The 15620-nt window shown below is 44.1% G+C and overlaps 1 protein-coding gene across 1 annotated transcript in view; it reads left to right on the forward strand.

Moving 5' to 3' along the window:
- The first annotated feature begins 4364 nt into the window (after positions 1-4364).
- The window catches only part of METTL16 (methyltransferase 16, RNA N6-adenosine), a 197993-nt gene continuing 186737 nt past the window's right edge, over positions 4365-15620 (forward strand). The window contains exon 1 of the mRNA XM_082247010.1: positions 4365-4493. The gene's annotated coding sequence lies outside the window, so the exon portion shown is untranslated. The remainder of the gene's footprint in view (positions 4494-15620) is intronic.

Raw genomic sequence — 15620 nt, forward strand, 5'->3', positions numbered from 1 at the left:
TAAACATATTTATTACGCAAAAATAACAAACATGTCATACTTATCTGCTCCCCAATCCTCCTTTTCTCAGGTCCCCCTTGCTGAGTGCTCCCATAACAAAAGGGATTGCTTTGGGAGCACTCATGCTCACTCCTGAGCCGGCTCTCTGCGTAAAAAACCTTCAGCCTTTCCAACCACTTTAAAGTTTGCATTGTTTAGGATAATGTTATCAAACTTCTATCTGATTTTGTGTGGTATACATTCTATGTGAATTTATAATAAAAGATCAATTCCAGTTTGCACCTAAGCTAGTGTCGTCTAGTTCTTAGGTGCAATTTACAGCTATAATACCTGATTCCAGAGTGGAGGAAACTGTATCTTGGCGGAGGCACCCAAGCTGGGTGCCAGGTGTTCCGTTACATTTCCCATCCTCCTTTGTTTGGTAGCATCTCCTTCTTGCTAGTTTGGGTTCCTGGAGAACTGGGCCGACTTCTCAGTCGGCTACCGGCTCTTTAGTAAGGATGGGCTGCACCTTAATGGGGAAGGTACAGCTCTTTTGGGGAGAAAGATGGCCACCAAGTTGGAGGGGCTTTTAAACTAGGAGACGGGGGGGAGGGCTCAGAAGTAGAGGCAGTTAGGAGGGAGCAAAGGACTGAAGGCAGCTGTAGGGTCAGCAGCGACAGTAGGTCCACAACGTCAATTGGCAGGTCTGTGCGGGAGAACCTCAGACTAATCAGGAATAAACATAACCGCCAATCACGTTTAACTTCCGTAAAACTAAAAGGGGTATATGCTAATGCCAGGAGCCTAGCTAATAAAATGGATGAGTTGGAAATGTTAGTACATGAGGAGGACATAGACCTTGTGGGAATAGTGGAGACTTGGTTCGACCCCTCACATGACTGGCTGGCCAATATCCAAGAGTATTCGGTGTACCAGAAGGACAGAGTAGGAAAAAGAGGGGGAGGGGTATGTCTCTACGTCAAGAACAATGTAAAGGTGATTGAGAGGAGTGACATTACGGAAGGGATGAGTATGGAGTTAGAATCCATATGGGTAGAACTCCATAGGGAAGGAGAAAAGGGAAAAGTAATTGTGGGGGTTTGCTATAGGCCACCTAAACAAGGGGAGGAGGTAGAGCTGGAATTTTTAGCACTTTTGGGTAAAGTGCCAAAGCTAGGATCAGTCATCATATTGGGGGACTTCAATTATCCCGACATTGACTGGGGAGTGGGGACTACACACTCACATAAGGGCCGTCTATTCACGGAAACCTTACTGGATAATTACATGTCACAGCTGGTGGATTCTCCTACTAGAGAAAACGCAATCCTGGATCTATTGATCACTAATGACTCAGACCTAATCCTGGAGGTAGGAGTCCAGGACAACCTGGGCTCTAGCGATCACAGGATGATCACATTTAGCGTAAATAACAATATAGCAAGGCAAGTGGGGAACATAAGAACCCTTAACTTCAGAAGGGCAGACTTTCCAAAATTGTACTCATTGATGGGAAGGGTAAACTGGGACCAAACCCTGGGATCCCTGACCACAGAGGAAAAATGGGAATGCTTTAGGAACATATTAAGCAAAGGCATCTTGCAGGGCATTCCTATGGGAAATAAATTTAGAAGAGACAAAGCCAAACCTGGCTGGCTAAACCGTAGCGTTAAAAAACTTATTAGGGGAAAAAAATTGGCCTTCAGGAAATATAAATCAGAAGGCACAGTATTGGCTTTCGACCAATACAAGGAGGCAAATAAGAAGTGTAAACACGAAATCAAGATGGCTAAAATAGACTTTGAGAGACAAATAGCGGAGGATAGTAAAAAAAACCCAAAGAAATTCTTTAAGTATATCAACAGCAAAAAAACTATGGCAGAGCATATTGCACACATAATTAACGATGATAGGAGGTTGGTTATGGAGGACACTGAAAAAGCAACCGTGCTGAATGCTTTTTTCTCGTCAGTATTTACACAGGAAATGGAGGGGTACATTGACCATGACTGTATGGTTAGTAGTAATACACAGGATTTGCCACTATGGCTAACAGAGGGTGAAATCAGGGAAAGGCTGGACAAACTTAAAACAAACAAATCACCAGGCCCGGATGGCGTACATCCGAGAGTACTCAAGGAACTCAGTAAGGTTATATCCAGACCACTGTTCCTGATCTTTGCGGACAGTATTAGGACAGGAGATGTACCAGGGGAGTGGAGGAAAGCAAACATGATTCCGATATTCAAAAAGGGTCAGAGGCATATACCGGGAAATTATAGGCCGGTCAGTCTGACATCAGTAGTATGTAAACTTCTGGAGGGTTTTCTAAGGACAACAACATCATCAGCAGTAATCAGCACGGGTTTACAAATGGGCATTCTTGTCAAACCAATCTCTTAACATTCTACGAGGAGGTGAGCTGTGAGCTGGATAGGGGCAAACCAGTGGATGTGGTGTACCTAGATTTCGCTAAGGCGTTTGATACAAGCGCTTAATTTATAAAAAAGGGTCTGCAGGTATCGACAGCAGGGTTTGCTCTTGGATACGGAACTGGCTAAAAGGGCGTGTCCAAAGGGTGGTAATAAACAGCGTATACTCAGACTGGTCTGAGGTAGTAAGCGGGGTCCCCCAAGGCTCAGTCCTAGGACCAACCTTGTTCAATTTATTCATAAACAGCATTGAGGACGGGATCAGTAGTTCGATATCAGTTTTTGCTGATGACACAAAATTAGGCAGGGCAATAACTGCACAGCAAGAAGCAGATATCCTACAGAATGACCTGGACAAAATAACGGAGTGGGCAATGACTTGGCAAATGAGGTTTAACATGAAGAAGTGTAAGGTTTTGGACTAGAAACATAAAAGCACAATACACGTTAGGAGGGGAACCCTTGGGGGAATTAAAAATGGAGAAGGATCTGGGAGTTTTGGTTGATGATAGACTAGGCAACAGCTTGCAATGTCAAGCGGTGGCTACCAAAGCCAGCAGAATATTAGCATGCATAAAGAAAGGGATGTTTTCCAGAGATAAGACTATAATCCTTCCACTTTATAAAACTCTGGTCCGACCGCATCTGGAGTATTCTGTCCAGTTCTGGTCGCCAGTCCTCAGAAGGGATGTGTTGGAGCTGGAGAGAGTACAGAGAAGGGCAACTAAACTAATTAGGGGATTGGAGGACCTTGATTATGAAGAGCGTCTCCAATCGCTTGATTTATCCTCCCTGGAGAAGAGACGCCTGAGGGGGGACATGATAGCAATTTATAAATATCTCAATGGGGATCTCAGCTTAGAAAAAAAGCTGTTCAGTCGAAGGGATTGCATTAGGACTCGGGGGCACACAATGCGATTAGAGGAGAAGCGTTTTAACCTCAGGCAATGGGGTTCTTTACTGTTAGGGCTACAAGATTGTGGAATTCTCTACCACAAGAAGTGGTTTCTGCGGGTAGTATGGTGGCTTTCAAAAGACTATTAGACGTACATCTCAAGGATCAGAACATTCAGGGGTATGTGAGATGATTACAGCCACACACACCTACACAGGTTGAACTGGATGGACTATTATCTTTATTCAACCTCACCTACTATGTAACTAATCAATGGATGTGTGATTTAAAGTGCCTATAGAGGCTGTTTTAAAGCTGTAGTAAATCTCACAAAAAAGGGGTGGGGGGCCTGCAGGATAGTGTCATAATGTGCTAGCATGTATCACATAATGACAGAAGCCCTACTGCGGTACCGCTGACAGGACCTCCATCTTCAACTGTTCTTCCTTCCAGGTTTGTGGACTCGGGCCGTTTGAATGGCCAGGCCACGATGACTTCACACCCGTGCATGCATGCAGGAGTTACGGCCGCGGCACAGGTCTCTCAATGGATGGCATACCGGCCATTGAGAACGTAGTGTACCAGTGATGTCATCGGCTGCTACTAAATATCTCCTAAATGCGTTAGGAGATATTTACTGTACATATATGTAAGCTTTATTATCGGCTTACCTGTGGGTATAAACTAAAAAAGCAGATTTTTCCTCCGCTTTAATAGTCACACTGGGACTTGTTGTCCCCACTAACTACCTTACAAAGTCCTTGTTTCTATAAAGATGGTAATTTATGCTAGCACCTGTTTATACTATAAGAGAAGCCTGTAGTCACAGACACTGCCTGCAGGATCTCTGGATGTGGTAGCTGTGCCTCATTACCTCCATCTTTACAGGAGCTGCACATTGCTTATTGTTTCACATGGCAGCCTGAGCTAGACCTCTCATATTTTCTCTATTTCTAGCAGAGTCCTGACAATGGAGTACAAGGAGCCGAGCACTCACATGTAAACGCCCCTTCTGATCATTACTTGGCTGATGTAACGCCTGCTAAACTCTATAGCTCTTTTGTCCCCTACAGCGCCCCGTACCCGGCTGAAGTCACGTGACTGCTCGTGACTACTAGAAGTTGACACACGTGAGGATTGGAGTGCAGGGAGCGCGAGAGGAGACATCAGCTTTAACCCTGTGAGTGGTTTGTGTTCTAGTCTGCTGGTTAGATGTCTGCAGTGCTGTGTGCAATCAGCTCACATCTTAGTTCTAAAGTGACAAAGTATCACATGGTGGAAGGTGCATGGGTGACACAGTACCCATGGTGCAGTCCCTAAGCGTCAGTGACACAGTGCACTCTCTAAACATAGGTGATACAATACAGTTCATAGATGTAGGTGACACACTGCACAGTCCTTACATTGAGGGACTGTACAGTATGGAATATGTCACCTAAATCTAAGGACTGTGCGATATGCAATATGTCACCTATATCTAAGGACTGTACAGTATGGAATATGTCACCTACATCTAAGAACTGTACAGTATGGAATATGTCACCTAAATCTAGGGACTGTACAGTATGGAATATGTCACCTAAATCTAGGGACTGTACAGTATGGAATATGTCACCTAAATCTAGGGACTGTACAGTATGGAATATGTCACCTAAATCTAGGGACTGTACAGTATGGAATATGTCACCTAAATCTAGGGACTGTACAGTATGGAATATGTCACCTACATCTAGGGACTTTACAGTATGGAATATGTCACCTACATCTAAGAACTGTACAGTATGGAATATGTCACCTACATCTAGGGACTGTTCAGTATGCAATATGTCACCTAAATCTAGGGACTGTACAGTATGGAATATGTCACCTACATCTAGGGACTGTACAGTATGGAATATGTCACCTAAATCTAGGGACTGTACAGTATGGAATATGTCACCTACATCTAGGGACTTTACAGTATGGAATATGTCACCTACATCTAAGAACTGTACAGTATGGAATATGTCACCTACATCTAGGGACTGTTCAGTATGCAATATGTCACCTACATCTAAGAACTGTACAGTATGGAATATGTCACCTACATCTAGGGACTGTACAGTATGGAATATGTCACCTACATCTAGGGACTGTACAGTGTGCAATGTGTCACCTACATCTAGGGACTGTACAGTGTGCAATGTGTCACCTACATCTAGGGACTGTACAGTGTGCAATATGTCACCTACATCTAGGGACTGTACAGTGTGCAATGTGTCACCTACATCTAGGGACTGTACTGTGTGCAATATGTCACCTACATCTAGGGACTGTACTGTGTGCAATATGTCACCTACATCTAAGAACTGTACAGTATGGAATATGTCACCTACATCTAGGGACTGTAAAGTGTGCAATGTGTCACCTACATCTAGGGACTGTACTGTGTGCAATATGTCACCTATATCTAGGGACTGTACAGTATGGAATATGTCACCTACATCTAAGGACTGTACAGTATGGAATAGGTCACCTACATCTAAGGACTGTACAGTGTGCAATATGTCACCTACATCTAAGGACTGCACAGTGTGCAATATGTCACCTACATCTAAGGACTGCACAGTGTGCAATATGTCACCTATATCTAAGGACTGCACAGTGTGCATTGTGTCACCTATATCTAAGGACTGTGCAGTGTGCAATATGTCACCTACATCTAAGGACTGTACTGTGTGCAATGTGTCGCCTACATCTACGGACTGCACCTATATCCAGAGACTGTTCTGTGTGAACTGTCGCCTACATCTAAGTAATGCACTGTATCGCCTATTGTTGGAGATTTTAATGTCCCTAGATGTAGGGAACACATTGCACACTGTACAGTTGCTACATTGAGGGACTATGCAATATGTCGCCTACATTTAAGGACTGTGCAGTGTGTCAACTACATCTAGGGACTGTACTGTATGCGATATGTTGCCTACATCTAGGGACTGTACTGTATGCGATATGTTGCCTACATCTAGGGCAGTGATGGCGAACCTTGGCACCCCAGATGTTTTGGAACTACAGATCCCATGATACTATGCAGTGTAGGTGAGCATCATGGGAAATGTAGTTCCAAAACACCAGGAGTTCCAAGGTGATCTAGGGACTGTTCTGTGTGCACTATCACCTACATCTCAGTAATGCACTGTATCACCTATGACTGGAGACTGCACCCTAGATGTCCCTAGATGTAGGTGACACATTGCACACAGTACAGTTCCTAGATGTAGGTGACACATTGCACACTGTAAGTCCCTACATTGCGGGGCTGTTCAGTATGCAATATGTCACCTACATCTAGGGACTGTTCAGTATGCAATATGTCACCTATATCTAGGGACTGTACAGTATGCAATATGTCGCCTACATCTAGGGACTGTTTTGTGTGCAATGTGTCACCTACATCTAGGGACTGTACAGTATGCAATATGTCGCCTACATCTAGGGACTGTTCTGTGCGTTCCTCTTGCTTCCTGTCATGTCTCTGAGACAGGAAGTGAAGTGAAATCTTCCCAAAAGGATAGAGCCAGAAAGGTCTCACTCTTTCTTTTGGTGCTTGATTTAATTTGAAGTAAACTTGTCTGGAGAGAAATACCCATGGTCAGGGTAAGGCTCCATGTACACGGGACGTTAGAAAAACGTGCTGCAAAGCTAGTTCTGACGCCGGGAAAAAGCAGCTGTTAAACGTGCTTTCAGTAGCTTTTTCTATTTGCGTTATTGCACGTTTGGCCACGTTGCTTTTAGCAGCGTTTTTTCTGCCTCCATTCAAAATCAATGGTTCCCTATGGGAGAATATTGATTTGAATGGAAGTCGCACCGCAAGTCGGATCAGGATGATCCGACTTGCGGCGCGACTTGCACTGTGAGAATCTTGAGGGGGAACTCCACGCCAAAAATGGGGAAAAAAACTGTGTGGGGGTCCCCCCAGGTTCCAAACCAGGCCCTTCGGGTCTGGTAGGGAATTTGAGGGTAGCCCCACAGCGAAAAAACGGCGTGGGATCCCCCCCAAGATCCATACCAGACCCTTATCTGAGCATGCAGCCCGGTAGGACAAGAAGGGGGAGGGGATGAGCGAGCGGCCCCACCCCCCCTGGACAATACCAGGCCACATGCCCTCAACATGGGGGGGGGGGGGTGTTGGTGCTTTGGGGCAGGGGGAGCTCTGCACCCCCCACCCCAAAGCACCTTGCCCCCATGTTGATGAGGTCAAGGGCCTCATGCCCACAACCCTGGCCGGTGGTTGTGGGGGTCTGCGGGCAGGGGGCTCATCGGAATCTGGAACCCCCCTTTAACAAGGGGGCCCCCCAGATCCCGGACCCCCTCCCTATGTGAATGGGTATGGGGTATGTGAATGGGTATGACGTCACCTGTGACACGAGGGGGCGGGGCCTCCCGATGACGTCATCGGGGCCCACGCCCACAATGGCTATATAACAAGCTGCAGAGACCGGCATAATCACCGGAGACATCGTCGGAGGAGGACCGGAGGAAGAAGAAGAGAAGAGCCGAGGGCAAAAGAGCAGAAGAGCGGACAGCAAAAGAGCAGAAGACCAGAGCAGAGAAGAACAGATGAAGAATTTTAATAAACTTTCCAAAACGTCTTCTGTCGTTATTTACATACACTGCCTTTTATGGGCTGAATGGGTAGTGGTACAGTGTACCCCATACCCATTCACATAGGGAGGGGTCCGGGATCTGGGGGGCCCCATGTTGAGGGCATGTGGCCTGGTATGGTCCAGGGGGGGGGTGGGGCCGCTCGCTCGTCCCCTCCCCCTTCCTGCCCTACCGGGCTGCATGCTCGGATAAGGGTCTGGTATGGACTTTGGGGGGGACCCCACGCCATTTTTTCAGCGTGGGGCTACCCTCAAATTCCATACCAGATCCGAAGGGCCTGGTTTGTAACCTGGGGGGGACCTCCACGCAGTTTTTTTCCCCATTTTTGGCGTGGAGTTCCCCCTCAAGATTCTCACAGTGCAAGTTGCGCCGCAAGTCGGATCATCCTGATCCGACTTGCGGTTGCGACTTCCATTCAAATCAATAGGCTCCCATAGGGAACCATTGATTTTGAATGGAAGAAAAAAAACTTATAACGTGGCTGAATGTATGTTCATCACGTTTGGTCACGTTCGGCCGCGTTTCTGCGTTTGAAACGCCAGGAAACACACGTTCTAATGCAAATAATTGCGTTACAAAAAATGTCCCTGAACTCAACTGCCTGCAAATGACTGTAAACGACCCTGTGTACATTGACAGATAAGATAAAATGTAGATGGGTTCAGGGGCTTCTGAAAAAAACGCCCAACTGCTCCTAAACGGCCATTTACAACGTCCCGTGTACATGGAGCCTATGACTGCAGCTGAAACAAACAAAATACAGGTCAAGTGCACCTGCAATGAGTTGTAAATGATCTCATGAGTGTCTAAAGCTGGTGACAAAAACGCATTGTATTAGCCCATCGAAGTCCATCGATGCAGACCCCAATGGCCCATACACACGATCCGAAAATCAGACGAAAAATACAGCTTTCAAAGCGATCGTACGATAATCGGATTGTTAGTACAGAGCTTTCGAGAGCTGATCACGATAGTTCATCCGATATTTATTATTATTATTCGATCAGACAAGCACGAAAATGTTTCTGGTAGGATACCAGATCTTACAATTTTCTTTAACCACTTGCCGACCGCTCACGTTGAGGGTACTGCGGCAAAGTGGCTCGTTATTGTCCAGCAACGTAGACCTACCTACGCCGCAATGTCGCAGTCCCGCAAAAAAAAATCGCAGATCGCCGCCATTACTAGTAAAAACAAGCAATAAAAATGACAAATCTTTCCCGTAGTTAGTAAACGCAATAACTTTTGCGCAAACCAATCAAAATACGCTTATTATGATTTTATTTACCAAAAATATGTAGCAGAAAACAAATTGGCCTAAAATGTTAAAAAATGTTGATTTTTAAATTTTTTTTTTTGGGAATGTTGTATATCAGAATGTAAAAAATATTGTTTTTTTTTCAAAATTGTCACTTTTTTTCAAAAATTAAAAATCACACAGGTGATCAAATACCACTAAAAGAAAGCTCTATTTGTGGGCAAAAAAAAGGACATAAATGTAATTTGGATACAGCGTCGCATGACCGCGCAATTGTCCATTAAATAACGCAGTGCCGAATCGAAAAATATAGCCTGGTCAGGAATGGGGTAAAATCTTCCAGTCTTAAAGCGGTTTAAAATACACTCATTGAGAATTTTTTTTGTCAAAGACATGTAGCTAAATACATTTTGGCCTAAATATATGACGAAAATTGAATATATTGGATATTTTTTAACTGTCAAAGTAGAAAATGTCAACTTTTTCGCAAAATTTTCGCTTTTTTTTTTTTTTTTTTTATTAATATCGCAAAAAATGAAAAGCGCAGAGCTGATCAAATACCACCAAAAGAAAGCTCTGTTTGTGGGAAAAAAAAGTACATAAATTTTGTTTGGGTACAGCGTTGCATGACCGCGCAATGGTCAGTTAAATTCGCGCAGTGCCAAGTTGCAAAAAGTGGCCTGGACGTAAAGCAGGAAAATCCTCCGGTGGTAAAGTGGTTAATCAGTACAGTTGTCGTCTGAAAATACACTACAACACATTACATCACTTTTATCCTGTCGTACAAGAATTTTCATAACTTAAGTAACCTCTCCATTTTCGATATGCGACTAGCATGCAAAAAAAAACAAACTGTTAATCTGTCGTCTGATTTTCGGATTGCGTGTACGGGCCATAAGGCCCCTTTCACATGAACGATCCGATCAGGTCCACCTGTCCGTTTTTCAGGCGGACCCAATTGGACCATCCACAGCTCTCACTGGCATCTGATCTGAGCCATCAAAAACAGACTGAGATCTGTTCGCCATCCATCTGGCAGATCAGATCGGATTACAGTCGGATGGAAATGAACAGGCTGTTTGTTTCCATTCTGATCACCCCATAGAGGAGAGTGGGCTGTGCCGAGTGGACATGGACCTGTGATCTGCCTGCTCAGTGGGGATCAGCGGAGAGATTCCCTCACTTCCGCTGAGCAGGCCGATCTGCTGGACGGAGTCCGCCACCTGTGTGAAAGGGGCCTAATGCTGCCATTGCTGACCTTCACTGTGATTGTTATGTGCTTGTTCTTGATACTTTGACAAGTATGCAGTTCAGGAAAGTCTGAGTATATTCAAAACTCCTGATTTGCATAATTATTCCAGATTAGTGGCTCAGAAAGCTCTAAAGCTACTGAGTCAGGGTGACAGCCAGGGAACTAGTATTTTTAGAACCACTAAGGCCCCGTTCACACTGGGGCGATCAGACTTCCCGGGGCGACCTCACAGGTCGCGGCGCGCTGCTCGCACCGCGACCTTGGAGCGGCTGGCATGGACTTCATAACATTGAAGTCAATGCAGGTCGCTCCAGGTCGCCCCAAAGAAGCTCCGGACCCTTTTTCTAAGTCGGAGCGACTTGTGTCGCTCCTATTAGAACGGGTCCACAGCTTCTCTATGCCAGGCGACCTACGGCGACCTGTCAGGCGACCAGGTCGCCTGACAGGTCGCCCCAGTGTGAACGGGGTCTAAGGCTAAGGCTGCATTCACACTTGAGCGTAGCGGTTTTTACAGCGATTTTTACCGCGATTTTTTCAGGCGTTTTTCATTGACATCTATCAAAAACGCTGGTAATCAGCCCAAAAAGAAGCTCATGTACTTTTTTCAGTTACAGGCGTTTTGCAAAACGCTCAGATGTGAACAGGGGCCATTTAAATGAATGGGGTTTTACTTGTTGGGCGTTTTGGAAGCGTTTCTTTTGAGCGTTTTTGGAGCTGAAAACGCCCAGGTGTGAATGGAGCCTAAATTGCAACCCTGTTTTTTATTTATTTATTTATTTTTTTGTTTTAAATGGAGTGGGGAAGGCCAGAGTTTTGATTAAGGCTTAATTACGGTCTCTGGCTCCACTGGGGAGAATGTCCTCACTTTTTGAGTCCATTTCATACTGTTGCGTTACAGTAAGGTATGGCAAAGCAAATTACATGCGTTGGTGTAATGCAGTGTCATTCATTCTGAACACACCCCTACACATCTTGCCGTGGGACATGCACACAAGGAATTGCTACGCACTGTATGCTCCCAGCACGAAGACCTTCCTGCCCCCCCTTTGCATACTTCCGATACCAGGGAGTATGGGAAGGGGTGAAAACCTCACCGACCCCAAAACGACATATTTGCTGCTATTTGTGTCCATGTTGGAGGAATTTTTCTCTTCCGTCTCTCTGAAGTCACAACCCTTCCTTACTGCATCCAAATACAAAACAATGGAAGCTAGAATGATAATAAACAGACATACCAGTAATGATGATAATGATTTGACTGTAAATTTGTAAAAGAAAAACTAATGCAGACTTCTAAATATCCTGCTGTCACAAATGTTTTACTGTACAAATGAAAACCTTCTCTTGAGTTCATTAGGATGGTACAACACCTATCATTTTGTCCTCTGCATCGCCCTGTATCCAGCTGACATCACATGACTAAAGCAGCTGGAAGGTGCAGTGGTAGTACATGAGGTTTGGAGTACAGTGAGTGAGAAGAGATCAGCGTCAGCCATGTGAGTGAGTTGTATTGGCTGCCCATTATACTGTATGTCAGGCATTGGGGGTTATTTACTTAAGCTGGAGAGTGCAAAATCAGGCTCCCTTCTGCATAGAAACCAATCCGCTTCTAACCTCAGCTTTTTCAATTAGGCTTTGCAATGAGCCCCTGTTCACATTGGCGCGATTTGAGATGCGCAGCTTATTGCAGGCAATAGCACTGTCCCAATTGGTGCGACGCCGCACCGATTTCCAAAAGTAGTTCCTGCATTCCTTTTGGCGACTTCAGGGGTGATTTTAATAGACATCTGTGCATGAACCCGCACAGATTTCTTTCAAATCGCTATGGTGTGGGGAGAATTCTTCCCACTAATCACCAGGCTAATGTATTGTGAGCTGTAGATTTTAATAATTACTAGAAGGGGTTCCCTGAGACTTGACAATTATTTTCATGGGTTCCTCCATGGTAAAAGGTTGAGAAGAGCTGTTTTAGCCACTGATCAGAAATAAGGCATGGTTCACACCTATGCAGTTTGCTTTTGGTCTGTTTCTACAGTGCATTTTGTGTTATTGCATGTGCGTTTTTCCCACGTTTTTTTTTTTTTTTTTTTTTTTTTTTTTTAAGCATTTGGCATTCTTTTATTCTTTTGTGGGGTTTTTTGGCCAGTTTGTTGTTGGGCAGATAAAAAAAAAAAAAAAAACGCAAATTGCAGTAAAATCGTGGCAAAAAAATTACAACATGCTGGATTGAACCAAAAACGCACCATTTTGCGTTTAGGCCTGGTTCACACTTATGCATTTTTTTTAGTGCATTTTCAGTTTTGGTTTTGCAGAAACACACTTAAGTCCATTTAACATAGTTTTCCTATGGATCGCTTTCACATCTGTGTTTTTTTTTTTTTTTGGAAGGGGCCAGGGACCAAACAACAGGTTGTGTTTTAGGTTCCATAGTGGATCTAAAATGTGTATTGTAAAAGGCACCTGGAGGAATATGCATTAACTGCAAGCTGCATAGGTGTGAACCAGGCCTCAAAGTCCCAGAGCCTTTCCACAAATGCAGCGGCTAAAAAAAGCATAGATGTGAAAGTGTCCCATAGGAAACCATGTTAAATGGACTGTAGTGCGTTTTAGCAAAAAGCACTAAAAAAAAAACAAAAAAAAAAACATATGTGTGAACTAGGCCTTAAATGTGCAGATCACGGAGGTTCAGGCAAAGCTAGAAGTCCTTATCTGCAAAGTTTTGGATTTAAGGCCCGTACACACAATAAGAAAATCGAAAGTAAAATTTCGTTCTACGAATGATCTGCCAATTTTTGGATCGTTATTATGGTGCTTTCAACAGCCGATTACGAATTTTCGGACAACAAAAATTGAATGTGCAGGCTATAACATTTTTATTGTAAGTGAACACAATGTCTGCTTGTCATTTAATTAGTACAGTTTTTGTCCGAAAAAAAAAAAATCGTAAGCAAGACTACTCATGCTCGGAAACAAAAGTATACAGTATCTCACAAAAGTGAGTACACCCCTCACATTTTTGTGAATATTTTATTATATTTTTTCATGTGACAATACTGGCGAAATGACACTTTGCTACAATGTAAAGTAGTGAGTGTACAGCTTGTATAACAGTGTAAATTTGCTGTCCCTTCAAAATAACTTCACACACAGTCATTAATGTCTTAACCACTGTTAACAAAAGTGAAAATGTCCATATTGGGGCCCAAAGTGTCAGTATTTTGTGTGTCCACCATTATTTTCCAGCACTGCCTTAACCCTCTTGGGCATGGAGTTCACCAGAGCTTCACAGGTTGCCATTGGAGCCCTCTTCCACTCCTCCATGACAACATCACGGAGCTGGATGATGTTGAAGACCTTGCGCTCCTCCACCTTCCATTTGAGGATGCCCCACAGATGCTTAATAGGGTTTAGGTCTGGAGACATGCTTGGCCAGTCCATCATCTTTACCCTCAGCTTCTTTAGCAAGGCAGTGGTTGCCTTGGAGGTGTGTTTGGGGGTCGTTATCATGTTGGAATACTTCTCTGCGGCCCAGTCTCTGAAGGGAGGGGATCATGCTCTGCTTCAGTATGTCACAGTACATGTTGGCATTCATGGTTCCCTCAATGAACTGTAACTCCCCAGTGTCTGCAGCACTCATGCAGACCATGACACTCTCATCACCATGCTTGACTGTAGGCAAGACATACTTTTCTTTGTACTCCTCACCTTGGCTGCCGCCACATACACTTGACAGCATCTGAACCAAATAAGTTTGTCTTGGTCTCATCAGACCACAGGACATGGTTCCAGTAATATTTGCGCGCTTTCTTGTGTATCATCTTTTGAAGAGGCTTCCTTCTGGGGTGACAGCCATTCAGACCAATTTCATGCAGAGTGCAGCGTATGGTCTGAGCACTGTCAGGCTGACCCCCCCCCCCACACTTCTTCAACCTCTGCAGCAATGCTGGCAGCACTCATACATTTATTTTTCAAAGACAACCTCTGGATATGACGATGAGCATGTGCACTCAACTTGTTTGGTCAACCATGGCGAGGCCTGTTCTGAGTGGAACCTGTCCTGTTAAACCGCTGTATGGTCTTGGCCACCATGCTGCAGCTCAGTTTCAGGGTCTTGGCAATCTTATAGCCTAGGCCATCTTTATGAAGAGCATCAAATTTTTTTTTCAGAGAGTTCTTTGCCGTGTGGTGCCATGTTGAACTTCCAAAGACCATTATGAGAGAGTGAGGGCGATAACACCAAATTTAACACACCTGCTCCCCATTCACACCTGAGACCTTGTAACCCTAACGAGTCGCATGACACTGTGGAGGAAAAATGGCTAATTGGGCCCAATTTGGACATTTTGACTTAGGGGTGTACTCACTTTTGTTGCCAGCGGGACAGAAAATTTACACTGTTGTACAAGCTCTACTTTATATTGTAGCAAAGTGTAATTTCAGTGTTGTCACATGAAAAGTTATAATAAAATATTTACAAAAATGTGAAGGGTGTACTCACTTTTGTGAGATTCTTTACATACAAAACAATTAAATCACTTCTGAAGTTAAATTCTGTCATTCGAGAATTGTCATATGAAAGTAACCTTTTCACTTTCGATATGAGACTAGCATGCAACAAAAAACAGACCAGAATTCATGCGTTAATTTGATCATGTGTACGAGGCTTAAGACTGGTCATAGACAACTTGAATTTCAGCTAATTCTTGTTTAATCAACCAAAATGTGAGCCGTAGATGGCCTTACAACCACCACCTCAACCGTCTACTAAAGTCGATTTTAAATCTACTAAGCCACGATCGTGCTCAAGTGGAAATCCGACACAGCATCTAATCTTCCCTTCTGGAAGTGTTTAATCAGTAAGGTTGTTGTATCCCTGTACAAAGCTACTTATTTATTCCGGGGTGGCCCTAGGAAGTTTGAGAAGGTCTGGCACTTGTGGACAGATTCGGAGTGTACAACAGATGATCGGGAGTCCACAGACTGAATTAATTCCCTCCTGATAAGGTTTAATTTATGATATGAACAAATTTACTTCTCTGCAGGGACTCTCATTACATTTGTTCAGGTAGAATTCTAAACATGAGTTAATATTTTTCCGATACATTATCCTGATGGTTGAGAGGAAACAGGAATCTCCTTGAAGTGATTTTATAA

The sequence above is a fragment of the Pelophylax lessonae genome, assembly GCF_965119305.1.
Source record: "Pelophylax lessonae genome assembly, chromosome: 2".
Taxonomy (NCBI): Eukaryota; Metazoa; Chordata; class Amphibia; order Anura; family Ranidae; genus Pelophylax; species Pelophylax lessonae.